We start from the raw sequence: 12,906 nt of genomic DNA, 5'->3' as shown, positions 1-12,906 counted from the left end.
AAGGGGCAACACTGTGTATCTCTCTCTCGCAGAGCCTGGCTGCCAAATTTGAAACGTCCAGCGATTGCGCCCACACGAAAGCTGCCAGCACTGGAAGCTGTACCTGGTTTTCACTGTCCCTGGGAACTGCATTCGCTGCCGCACAGACGTTCGCGCTCGGCAAAAGCTTTGGTTCGGAAAGGGGCTACAATGCCTTTGTGATTCGCACAGAGCCCGGCTGCCAAATTTGAAACGTCCAGCGATTGCGCCCACACGAAAGCTGCCAGCACTGAAAGCTCTACCTGGTTTTCACTGTCCCTTGGAACTGCATTCGCTGCCGCACAGACATTCGCGCTCGGAAAAACTTTGGTTGGTTATGATGCAACAATGCCTTTGTGTCTCTAGCAGAGAATGGCTGCCAAATTTGAAACGTCCAGCGATTGCACCCACACGAAAGCTGCCAGCACTGAAAGCTGTATCTGCTTTTCACTGTCCCTTGAAGCTGCATTCACTGCTGCACAGACATTTGCGCTCTGCAAAAGCTTTGGTTCGGAAAGGGGCAAAACGCTGCATGTGACTCTCGCAGAGCCCGGATGACAAATTCGAAACGTCCAGCGATAGCGCCCACACGAAAGCTGCCAGCACTGAAAGCTCTACCTGGTTTTCACTGTCCCTTGGAACTGCATTCGCTGCCGCACAGACATTCGCGCTCGGCAAAAGCTTTGGTTCGGAAAGGGGCAACACTGTGTATCTCTCTCTCGCAGAGTCCGGATGCCAAATTCCAAAATTCCAGCGATTGCGCCCACACGAAAGCTGCCAGCACTGAAAGCTGTACCTGGTTTTCACTGTCCCTTGGAACTGCATTCGCTGCCGCACAGACATTCGCGCTCGGCAAAAGCTTTGGTTCGGAATGGGGCAACACTGCGTATCTCTCTCTCTCAGAGTCCGGATGCCAAATTCCAAACGTCCAGCGATTGCACCCACACGAAAGCTGCCAGCACTGAAAGCTGTACCTGGTTTTCACTGTCCCTTGGAACTGCATTCGCTGCCGCACAGACATTCGCGCTCTGCAAAAGCTTTGGTTCGGAAAGGGGCAAAACGCTGTATGTGACTCTCGCAGAGCCCGGATGACAAATTCGAAACGTCCAGCGATTGCGCCCACACGAAAGCTGCCAGCACTGAAAGTTGCACCTGGTTTTCACTGTCCCTTGCAGCTGCATTCACTGCTGCACAGAAATTACCCCTCTGCAAAACTTTGGTTCGGAAAGGGGCAACACTGTGTATCTGACTCTCTCAGAGCTTGGCTGCCAAATTTGAAACGTCCAGCGATTGCACCCACACGAAAGCTGCCAGCACTGAAAGCTGTATCTGTTTTTCACTGTCCCTTGGAATTCCATTCACTGCTGCACAGACATTTGCGCTCTGTAAAAGCTTTGGTTCGGAAAGGGGCAAAACGCTGTATGTGAATCTCGCAGAGCCCGGATGACAAATTCGAAACGTCCAGCGATTGCGCCCACACGAAAGCTGCCAGCACTGAAAACTGTACCTGGTTTTCACTGTCCCTTGGAACTGCATTCGCTGCCGCACAGACATTCGCGCTCGGCAAAAGCTTTGGTTCGGAAAGGGGCAACACTGTGTATCTCTCTCTCGCAGAGTCCGGATGCCAAATTCCAAACGTCCAGCGATTGCGCCCACACGAAAGCTGCCAGCACTGAAAGCTCTACCTGGTTTTTACTGTCCCTTGGAACTGCATTCGCTGCCGCACAGACATTCGCGCTCGGCAAAAGCTTTGGTTGGTTATGATGCAACAATGCCTTTGTGACTCTCACAGAGCCTGGCTGCCAAATTTGAAACGTCCAGCGATTGCGCCCACACGAAAGCTGCCAGCACTGAAAGCTCTTCCTGGTTTTCACTGTCCCTTGGAACTGCATTCGCTGCCGCACAGACATTCGCGCTCTGCTAAAGCTTTGGTTGGGAAAGGGGCAACACTGTGTATCTCTCTCTCGCAGAGCCGGGATGACAAATTTGAAACGTCCAGCGATTGTGCCCACACGAAAGCTGCCAGCACTGAAAGCTGTACCTGGTTTTCACTGTCCCTTGGAACTGCATTCGCTGCCGCACAGACATTCGCGCTCGGCAAAAGCTTTGGTTCGGAAAGGGGCAACAATGGCTTTGTGATTCGCACACAGCCCGGCTGCAAAATTTGAAACGTCCAGCGATTGTGCCCACACGAAAGCTGCCAGCACTGAAAGCGGTACCTGGTTTTCACTGTCCCTTGGAACTGCATTCGCTGCCGCATAGACATTCGCGCTCGTCAAAAGCTTTGGTTCGGAAAGGGGCAACACTGTGTATCTCTCTCTCGCAGAGTCCGGATGCCAAATTCCAAACGTCCAGCGATTGCGCCCACACGAAAGCTGCCAGCACTGAAAGCTCCACCTGGTTTTGACTGTCCCTTGGAACTGCATTCGCTGCCGCACAGACATTCGCGCTCGGCAAAAGCTTTGGTTCGGAAAGGGGCAACATTCTGTATCTGACCCTCGCAGAGCCTGGCTGCCAAATTTGAAACGTCCAGCGATTGCGCCCACACGAAAGCTGCCAGCACTGAAAGCTGTACCTGGTTTTCACTGTCCCTTGGACCTGCATTCGCTGCCGCACAGACATTTGCGCTCTGCAAGAGCTTTGGTTGGTTATGATGCAACAATGCCTTTGTGACTCGCACAGAGCCTGGCTGCCAAAGTCGAAACGTCCAGCGATTGCGCCCACACGAAAGCTACCAGCACTGGAAGCTGTACCTGGTTTTCACTGTCCCTTGGAACTTCATTCGCTGCCGCACAGACATTCGCGCTCTGCAAAAGCTTTCGTTGGGAAAGGGGCAACACTGGGTATCTCTCTCTCGCAGAGCCTGGCTGCCAAATTTGAAACGTCCAGCGATTGCACCCACACGAAAGCTGCCAGCACTGAAAGCTGTACCTGGTTTTCACTGTCCCTTGGAACTGCATTCGCTGCCGCACAGACATTCGCGCTCGGCAACAGCTTTGGTTCGGAAAGAGGCAACAATGCCTTTGTGATTCGCACAGAGCCCGGCTACCAAATTTGAAACGTCCAGCGATTGCGCCCACACGAAAGCTGCCAGCACTGAAGGCTGTACCTGGTTTTCACTGTCCCTTGGAACTGCATTCGCTGCCGCACAGACATTCGCACTCTGCAAATGCTTTGGTTGGTTATGATGCAACAATGCCTTTGTGACTCTAGCAGAGACTGGCTGCCAAATTTGAAACGTCCAGCGATTGCGCCCACACGAAAGCTGCCAGCACTGAAAGCTCCACCTGGTTTTCACTGTCCCTTGGAACTGCATTCGCTGCCGCACAGACTTTCGCGCTCGTCAAAGCTTTGGTTCGGAAAGGGGCAAAACGCTCTTTCTGACTCTCTCAGAGCTTGGCTGCCAAATTTGAAACGTCCAGCGATTGCACCCACACGAAAGCTGCCAGCACTGAAAGCTGTATCTGTTTTTCACTGTCCCTTGGAATTGCATTCACTGCTGCACAGACATTTGCGCTCTGCAAAAGCTTTGGTTCAGGAAAGGGGCAAAACGCTGTATGTGACTCTCGCAGAGCCCGGATGACAAATTCGAAACGTCCAGCGATTGCGCCCACACGAAAGCTGCCAGCACTGAAAGCTGTACCTGGTTTTCACTGTCCCTTGGAACTGCATTCGCTGCCGCACAGACATTCGCGCTCGGCAAAAGCTTTGGTTCGGAAAGGGGCAACAATGCCTTTGTGATTCGCACAGAGCCCGGCTGCCAAATTTGAAACGTCCAGCCATTGCGCCCACACGAAAGCTGCCAGCACTGAAAGCTGTACCTGGTTTTCACTGTCCCTTGGAACTGCATTCGCTGCCGCACAGACATTCGCGCTCTGCTAAAGCTTTGTTTGGGAAAGGGGCAACACTCTGTATCTCTCTCTCGCAGAGCCGGGATTCCAAATTTGAAACGTCCACCGATTGCGCCCACACGAAAGCTGCCAGCACTGAAAGCTCTACCTGGTTTTCACTGTCCCTTGGAACTGCATTCGCTGCCGCACAGACATTCGCGCTCGGCAAAAGCTTTGGTTCAGAAAGGGGCAACACTGTGTATCTCTCTCTCGCAGAGTCCGGATGCCAAATTCCAAACGTGCAGCGATTGCGCTCACACGAAAGCTGCCAGCGCTGAAAGCTGTACCTGGTTTTTACTGTCCCTTAGAACTGAATTCGCTGCCGCACAGACATTCGCGCTCGGAAAAACTTTGTTTGATGATGATGCAACAATGCCTTTGATACTCTAGCAGAGAATGGCTGCCAAATTTGAAACGTCCAGCGATTGCACCCACACGAAAGCTGCCAGCACTGAAAGCTGTATCTGCTTTTCACTGTCCCTTGAAGCTGCATTCACTGCTACACAGACATTTGCGCTCTGCAAAAGCTTTGGTTCGGAAAGGGGCAAAAAGCTGCATGTGACTCTCGCAGAGCCCGGATGACAAATTCGAAACGTCCAGCGATTGCGCCCACACGAAAGCTGCCAGCACTGAAAGCTCTACCTGGTTTTCACTGTCCCTTGGAACTGCATTCACTGCCGCACAGACATTTGCGCTCTGCAAAAGCTTTGGTTCGGAAAGGGGCAACAATGCCTTTGTGACTCGCACAGAGCCTGGCTGCCAAATTCGAAACGTCCAGCGATTGCGCCCACACGAAAGCTGCCAGCACTGAAAGCTCCACCTGGTTTTCACTGTCCCTTGGAACTGCATTCGCTGCCGCACAGACATTCGCGCTCTGCAAAAGCTTTGGTTCGGAAAGGGGCGACATTCTGTATCTGACCCTCGCAGAGCCCGGCTGCCAAATTTGAAACGTCCAGCGATTGCGCCCACGCGAAAGCTGCCAGCTCTGAAAGCTCCACCTGGTTTTCACTGTCCCTTGGAACTGCATTCGCTGCCGCACAGACATTCGCGCTCGGCAAAAGCTTTGGTTCGGAAAGGGGCAACACTGTGTATCTCTCTGTCCCAGAGCCCGGCTGCAAAATTCGAAATGTCCAGCGATTACATCCACACGAAAGCTGCCAGCACTGAAAGCTGTACCTGGTTTTCACTGTCCCTTGGAACTGCATTCGCTGCCGCACAGACATTCGCGCTCTGCAAAAGCTTTGCTTCGTTATGATGCAACAATGCCTTTGTGACTCGCACAGAGCCTGGCTGCCAAATTCGAAACGTCCAGCGATTGCGCCCACACGAAAGCTGCCAGCACTGAAAGCTCCACCTGGTTTTCACTGTCCCTTGGAACTGCATTCGCTGCCGCACAGACATTCGCGCTCTGCAAAAGCTTTTGTTCGGAAAGGGGTGACATTCTGTATCTGACCCTCGCAGAGCCCGGCTGCCAAATTTGAAACGTCCAGCGATTGCGCCCACACGAAAGCTGCCAGCTCTGAAAGCTCCACCTGGTTTTCACTGTCCCTTGGAACTGCATTCGCTGCCGCACAGACATTCGCGCTCGGCAAAAGCTTTGGTTCGGAAAGGGGCAACACTGTGTATCTCTCTCTCGCAGAGTCCGGATGCCAAATTCCAAACGTCCAGCGATTGCGCCCACACGAAAGCTGCCAGCACTGAAAGCTCTACCTGGTTTTTACTGTCCCTTGGAACTGCATTCGCTGCCGCACAGACATTCGCGCTCTGCAAAATCTTTGTTTGGTTATGATGCAACAATGCCTTTGTGACTCTACAAGAGCCTGGCTGCCAAATTCGAAACGTCGAGCGATTGCGCCCACACGAAATCTGCCAGCACTGAAAGCTCCACCTGGTTTTCACTGTCCCTTGGAACTGCATTCGCTGCCGCACAGACATTCCCGCTCTGCAAAAGCTTTGGTTCGGAAAGGGGCAACATTCTGTATCTGACCCTCGCAGAGCCCGGCTGCCCAATTTGAAATGTCCAGCGATTGCGCCCACACGAAAGCTGCCAGCACTGAAAGCTCTACCTGGTTTTCACTGTCCCTTGGAACTGCATTCGCTGCCGCACAGACATTCGCGCTCGGCAAAAGCTTTGGTTGGGAAAGGGACAACACTGTGTATCTCTCTCTCGCATTGTCCGGATGCCAAATTCCAAACGTCCAGCGATTGCGCCCACACGAAAGCTGCCAGCACTGAAAGCTCTACCTGGTTTTCACTGTCCCTTAGAACTGCATTCGCTGCCGCACAGACATTCGCGCTCGGCAAAAGCTTTTGTTCGGAAAGGGGCAACACTGGCTATCTCTCTCTCGCAGAGCCTGGCTGCCAAATTTGAAACGTCCAGCGATTGCGCCCACACGAAAGCTGCCAGCACTGAAAGCTGTACCTGGTTTTCACTGTCCCTTGGAACTGCATTCGCTGCCGCACAGACGTTCGCGCTCGGCAAAAGCTTTGGTTCGGAAAGGGGCTACAATGCCTTTGTGATTCGCACAGAGCCCGGCTGCCAAATTCCAAACGTCCAGCGATTGCGCCCACACGAAAGCTGCCAGCACTGAAAGCTCTACCTGGTTTTCACTGTCCCTTCGAACTGCATTCGCTGCCGCACAGACATTCGCGCTCGGAAAAACTTTGGTTGGTTATGATGCAACAATGCCTTTGTGACTCTAGAAGAGAATGGCTGCCAAATTTGAAACGTCCAGCGTTTGCACCCACACGAAAGCTGCCAGCACTGAAAACTGTATCTGCTTTTCACTGTCCCTTGAAGCTGCATTCACTGCTGCACAGACATTTGCGCTCTGCAAAAGCTTTGGTTCGGAAAGGGGCAAAACGCTGCATGTGACTCTCGCAGAGCCCGGATGACAAATTCGAAACGTCCAGCGATAGCGCCCACACGAAAGCTGCCAGCACTGAAAGCTGTACCTGGTTTTCACTGTCCCTTGGAACTGCATTTGCTGCCGCACAGACATTCGCGCTCGGCAAAAGCTTTGTTTCGGAAAGGGGCAACACTGTGTATCTCTCTCTCGCAGAGTCCGGATGCCAAATTCCAAACGTCCAGCGATTGCGCCCACACGAAAGCTGCCAGCACTGAAAGCTCCACCTGGTTTTGACTGTCCCTTGGAACTGCATTCGCTGCCGCACAGACATTCGCGCTCGGCAAAAGCTTTGGTTCGGAAAGGGGCAACATTCTGTATCTGACCCTCGCAGAGCCTGGCTGCCAAATTTGAAACGTCCAGCGATTGCGCCCACACGAAAGCTGCCAGCACTGAAAGCTGTACCTGGTTTTCACTGTCCCTTGGACCTGCATTCGCTGCCGCACAGACATTCGCGCTCTGCAAAAGCTTTGGTTGGTTATGATGCAACAATGCCTTTGTGACTCGCACAGAGCCTGGCTGCCAAAGTCGAAACGTCCAGCGATTGCGCCCACACGAAAGCTACCAGCACTGGAAGCTGTACCTGGTTTTCACTGTCCCTTGGAACTTCATTCGCTGCCGCACAGACATTCGCGCTCTGCAAAAGCTTTCGTTGGGAAAGGGGCAACACTGGGTATCTCTCTCTCGCAGAGCCTGGCTGCCAAATTTGAAACGTCCAGCGATTGCACCCACACGAAAGCTGCCAGCACTGAAAGCTGTACCTGGTTTTCACTGTCCCTTGGAACTGCATTCGCTGCCGCACAGACATTCGCGCTCGGCAACAGCTTTGGTTCGGAAAGAGGCAACAATGCCTTTGTGATTCGCACAGAGCCCGGCTACCAAATTTGAAACGTCCAGCGATTGCGCCCACACGAAAGCTGCCAGCACTGAAGGCTGTACCTGGTTTTCACTGTCCCTTGGAACTGCATTCGCTGCCGCACAGACATTCGTGCTCTGCAAAAGCTTTGGTTCGGAAAGGGGCAACACGCTGTATGTGACTCTCGCAGAGTCCGGCTGCCAAATTCGAAACGTCCAGCGATTGCGTCCACACGAAAGCTGCCAGCACTGAAAACTCTACCTGGTTTTCACTGTCCCTTGGAAATGCATTCACTGCCGCACAGACATTCGCACTCTGCAAAAGCTTTGGTTGGTTATGATGCAACAATGCCTTTGTGACTCTAGCAGAGACTGGCTGCCAAATTTGAAACGTCCAGCGATTGCGCCCACACGAAAGCTGCCAGCGCTGAAAGCTGTACCTGGTTTTTACTGTCCCTTAGAACTGAATTCGCTGCCGCACAGACATTCGCGCTCGGAAAAACTTTGTTTGATGATGATGCAACAATGCCTTTGATACTCTAGCAGAGAATGGCTGCCAAATTTGAAACGTCCAGCGATTGCACCCACACGAAAGCTGCCAGCACTGAAAGCTGTATCTGCTTTTCACTGTCCCTTGAAGCTGCATTCACTGCTACACAGACATTTGCGCTCTGCAAAAGCTTTGGTTCGGAAAGGGGCAAAAAGCTGCATGTGACTCTCGCAGAGCCCGGATGACAAATTCGAAACGTCCAGCGATTGCGCCCACACGAAAGCTGCCAGCACTGAAAGCTCTACCTGGTTTTCACTGTCCCTTGGAACTGCATTCACTGCCGCACAGACATTTGCGCTCTGCAAAAGCTTTGGTTCGGAAAGGGGCAACAATGCCTTTGTGACTCGCACAGAGCCTGGCTGCCAAATTCGAAACGTCCAGCGATTGCGCCCACACGAAAGCTGCCAGCACTGAAAGCTCCACCTGGTTTTCACTGTCCCTTGGAACTGCATTCGCTGCCGCACAGACATTCGCGCTCTGCAAAAGCTTTGGTTCGGAAAGGGGCGACATTCTGTATCTGACCCTCGCAGAGCCCGGCTGCCAAATTTGAAACGTCCAGCGATTGCGCCCACGCGAAAGCTGCCAGCTCTGAAAGCTCCACCTGGTTTTCACTGTCCCTTGGAACTGCATTCGCTGCCGCACAGACATTCGCGCTCGGCAAAAGCTTTGGTTCGGAAAGGGGCAACACTGTGTATCTCTCTGTCCCAGAGCCCGGCTGCAAAATTCGAAATGTCCAGCGATTACATCCACACGAAAGCTGCCAGCACTGAAAGCTGTACCTGGTTTTCACTGTCCCTTGGAACTGCATTCGCTGCCGCACAGACATTCGCGCTCTGCAAAAGCTTTGCTTCGTTATGATGCAACAATGCCTTTGTGACTCGCACAGAGCCTGGCTGCCAAATTCGAAACGTCCAGCGATTGCGCCCACACGAAAGCTGCCAGCACTGAAAGCTCCACCTGGTTTTCACTGTCCCTTGGAACTGCATTCGCTGCCGCACAGACATTCGCGCTCTGCAAAAGCTTTTGTTCGGAAAGGGGTGACATTCTGTATCTGACCCTCGCAGAGCCCGGCTGCCAAATTTGAAACGTCCAGCGATTGCGCCCACACGAAAGCTGCCAGCTCTGAAAGCTCCACCTGGTTTTCACTGTCCCTTGGAACTGCATTCGCTGCCGCACAGACATTCGCGCTCGGCAAAAGCTTTGGTTCGGAAAGGGGCAACACTGTGTATCTCTCTCTCGCAGAGTCCGGATGCCAAATTCCAAACGTCCAGCGATTGCGCCCACACGAAAGCTGCCAGCACTGAAAGCTCTACCTGGTTTTTACTGTCCCTTGGAACTGCATTCGCTGCCGCACAGACATTCGCGCTCTGCAAAATCTTTGTTTGGTTATGATGCAACAATGCCTTTGTGACTCTACAAGAGCCTGGCTGCCAAATTCGAAACGTCGAGCGATTGCGCCCACACGAAATCTGCCAGCACTGAAAGCTCCACCTGGTTTTCACTGTCCCTTGGAACTGCATTCGCTGCCGCACAGACATTCCCGCTCTGCAAAAGCTTTGGTTCGGAAAGGGGCAACATTCTGTATCTGACCCTCGCAGAGCCCGGCTGCCCAATTTGAAATGTCCAGCGATTGCGCCCACACGAAAGCTGCCAGCACTGAAAGCTCTACCTGGTTTTCACTGTCCCTTGGAACTGCATTCGCTGCCGCACAGACATTCGCGCTCGGCAAAAGCTTTGGTTGGGAAAGGGACAACACTGTGTATCTCTCTCTCGCATTGTCCGGATGCCAAATTCCAAACGTCCAGCGATTGCGCCCACACGAAAGCTGCCAGCACTGAAAGCTCTACCTGGTTTTCACTGTCCCTTAGAACTGCATTCGCTGCCGCACAGACATTCGCGCTCGGCAAAAGCTTTTGTTCGGAAAGGGGCAACACTGGCTATCTCTCTCTCGCAGAGCCTGGCTGCAAAATTTGAAACGTCCAGCGATTGCGCCCACACGAAAGCTGCCAGCACTGAAAGCTGTACCTGGTTTTCACTGTCCCTTGGAACTGCATTCGCTGCCGCACAGACGTTCGCGCTCGGCAAAAGCTTTGGTTCGGAAAGGGGCTACAATGCCTTTGTGATTCGCACAGAGCCCGGCTGCCAAATTCCAAACGTCCAGCGATTGCGCCCACACGAAAGCTGCCAGCACTGAAAGCTCTACCTGGTTTTCACTGTCCCTTCGAACTGCATTCGCTGCCGCACAGACATTCGCGCTCGGAAAAACTTTGGTTGGTTATGATGCAACAATGCCTTTGTGACTCTAGAAGAGAATGGCTGCCAAATTTGAAACGTCCAGCGTTTGCACCCACACGAAAGCTGCCAGCACTGAAAACTGTATCTGCTTTTCACTGTCCCTTGAAGCTGCATTCACTGCTGCACAGACATTTGCGCTCTGCAAAAGCTTTGGTTCGGAAAGGGGCAAAACGCTGCATGTGACTCTCGCAGAGCCCGGATGACAAATTCGAAACGTCCAGCGATAGCGCCCACACGAAAGCTGCCAGCACTGAAAGCTGTACCTGGTTTTCACTGTCCCTTGGAACTGCATTTGCTGCCGCACAGACATTCGCGCTCGGCAAAAGCTTTGGTTGGTTATGATGCAACAATGCCTTTGTGACTCGCACAGAGCCTGGCTGCCAAATTTGACACGTCCAGCGATTACGCCCACACAAAAGCTGCCAGCACTGAAAGCTGTACCTGGTTTTCACTGTCCCTTGGAACTGCATTCGCTGCCGCACAGACATTCGCGCTCTGCTAAAGCTTTGCTTGGGAAAGGGGCAACACTGTGTATCTCTCTCTCGCAGAGCCTGGCTGCCAAATTTGAAACGTCCAGCGATTGCGCCCACACGAAAGCTGCCAGCACTGGAAGCTGTACCTGGTTTTCACTGTCCCTGGGAACTGCATTCGCTGCCGCACAGACGTTCGCGCTCGGCAAAAGCTTTGGTTCGGAAAGGGGCTACAATGCCTTTGTGATTCGCACAGAGCCCGGCTGCCAAATTTGAAACGTCCAGCGATTGCGCCCACACGAAAGCTGCCAGCACTGAAAGCTCTACCTGGTTTTCACTGTCCCTTGGAACTGCATTCACTGCCGCACAGACATTTGCGCTCTGCAAAAGCTTTGGTTCGGAAAGGGGCAACAATGCCTTTGTGACTCGCACAGAGCCTGGCTGCCAAATTCGAAACGTCCAGCGATTGCGCCCACACGAAAGCTGCCAGCACTGAAAGCTCCACCTGGTTTTCACTGTCCCTTGGAACTGCATTCGCTGCCGCACAGACATTCGCGCTCTGCAAAAGCTTTGGTTCGGAAAGGGGCGACATTCTGTATCTGACCCTCGCAGAGCCCGGCTGCCAAATTTGAAACGTCCAGCGATTGCGCCCACGCGAAAGCTGCCAGCTCTGAAAGCTCCACCTGGTTTTCACTGTCCCTTGGAACTGCATTCGCTGCCGCACAGACATTCGCGCTCGGCAAAAGCTTTGGTTCGGAAAGGGGCAACACTGTGTATCTCTCTGTCCCAGAGCCCGGCTGCAAAATTCGAAATGTCCAGCGATTACATCCACACGAAAGCTGCCAGCACTGAAAGCTGTACCTGGTTTTCACTGTCCCTTGGAACTGCATTCGCTGCCGCACAGACATTCACGCTCTGCAAAAGCTTTGCTTCGTTATGATGCAACAATGCCTTTGTGACTCGCACAGAGCCTGGCTGCCAAATTCGAAACGTCCAGCGATTGCGCCCACACGAAAGCTGCCAGCACTGAAAGCTCCACCTGGTTTTCACTGTCCCTTGGAACTGCATTCGCTGCCGCACAGACATTCGCGCTCTGCAAAAGCTTTTGTTCGGAAAGGGGTGACATTCTGTATCTGACCCTCGCAGAGCCCGGCTGCCAAATTTGAAACGTCCAGCGATTGCGCCCACACGAAAGCTGCCAGCTCTGAAAGCTCCACCTGGTTTTCACTGTCCCTTGGAACTGCATTCGCTGCCGCACAGACATTCGCGCTCGGCAAAAGCTTTGGTTCGGAAAGGGGCAACACTGTGTATCTCTCTCTCGCAGAGTCCGGATGCCAAATTCCAAACGTCCAGCGATTGCGCCCACACGAAAGCTGCCAGCACTGAAAGCTCTACCTGGTTTTTACTGTCCCTTGGAACTGCATTCGCTGCCGCACAGACATTCGCGCTCTGCAAAATCTTTGTTTGGTTATGATGCAACAATGCCTTTGTGACTCTACAAGAGCCTGGCTGCCAAATTCGAAACGTCGAGCGATTGCGCCCACACGAAATCTGCCAGCACTGAAAGCTCCACCTGGTTTTCACTGTCCCTTGGAACTGCATTCGCTGCCGCACAGACATTCCCGCTCTGCAAAAGCTTTGGTTCGGAAAGGGGCAACATTCTGTATCTGACCCTCGCAGAGCCCGGCTGCCCAATTTGAAATGTCCAGCGATTGCGCCCACACGAAAGCTGCCAGCACTGAAAGCTCTACCTGGTTTTCACTGTCCCTTGGAACTGCATTCGCTGCCGCACAGACATTCGCGCTCGGCAAAAGCTTTGGTTGGGAAAGGGACAACACTGTGTATCTCTCTCTCGCATTGTCCGGATGCCAAATTCCAAACGTCCAGCGATTGCGCCCACACGAAAGCTGCCAGCACTGAAA

Source organism: Mycteria americana, chromosome 15 (assembly GCF_035582795.1).
Source record: "Mycteria americana isolate JAX WOST 10 ecotype Jacksonville Zoo and Gardens chromosome 15, USCA_MyAme_1.0, whole genome shotgun sequence".
Classification (NCBI taxonomy): Eukaryota; Metazoa; Chordata; class Aves; order Ciconiiformes; family Ciconiidae; genus Mycteria; species Mycteria americana.
The sequence above is the reverse complement of the archived record's forward strand: the minus strand, read 5'-3'. Positions refer to the sequence as shown.